The sequence below is a fragment of the Penaeus monodon genome, chromosome 22 (genome assembly GCF_015228065.2).
Source record: "Penaeus monodon isolate SGIC_2016 chromosome 22, NSTDA_Pmon_1, whole genome shotgun sequence".
Lineage (NCBI taxonomy): Eukaryota > Metazoa > Arthropoda > Malacostraca > Decapoda > Penaeidae > Penaeus > Penaeus monodon.
In genome coordinates, this window is record NC_051407.1 from 24,301,275 (window position 1) to 24,302,111 (window position 837).

The following is an 837-nucleotide window of genomic DNA, read 5'->3' on the forward strand; positions in this document are numbered from 1 at the left end:
AGACATCGAGGAAAAATTGAAATTAAGTAACTATTGATAACAAACATCTCCTACGATTTTTTTTTTTTTAAGAAAAGGCATTCATGGTATAATATGTAAGCTAACATTAGCCATTTGATTCACTGGCAAGCGATGTAATACACACGAATTTTAATGGGACAAACATCTCGATTTCAATTATCATATTTTTTTCCTACTTTCCATATTAAGATGTAAATTAAGTATTTTCCCTACGGCTATCCTCTTCTCACATTGCCACACCGTCCTTAGCAAAGGTTATCAACTAGGATATATTGCCACACCGTCCTTAGTAAAGGTTATTAACCAAAGAAGATATATTTCACATCCCTCCCTATAAGGCAGACATTGGGTCGCTTTCCCTGACAGCAAGAGAAGGTCCACAGGTTATATACTGATGGCAATACCTCTATCTTGTTTGATAATCTCTGAATTCATTTTACATCAGGAGGAATACTGAGTACCTTGTAAGTTGATTAAAGGAAAGCGTATGCAGTGTTCATCGTGGAATGCATCTGTGATAGGAGCCTTGGGTACTGTATATTGTTTACTTTAGAACCTCCTTGGCTAATGACCCTTTATTAAGGAAAAGTTGATTTATATTGTGTGTTATCTCGGAAATGAATAACCACAGTCGTGTATTTTCACCTTTTTATTATAATTATAATTTTCATTACTGACATATGAGTGTGTGTTCCTAAGGAGAGTAAGCATATTTATCGCCGACTTCAGATTCGTAAAACCAATATATAAAGTCCTTATTTCAACTTCATGTTGGCCTGATATGGTTTATTCAATTAATTCGTGCCTTCCTGGGAA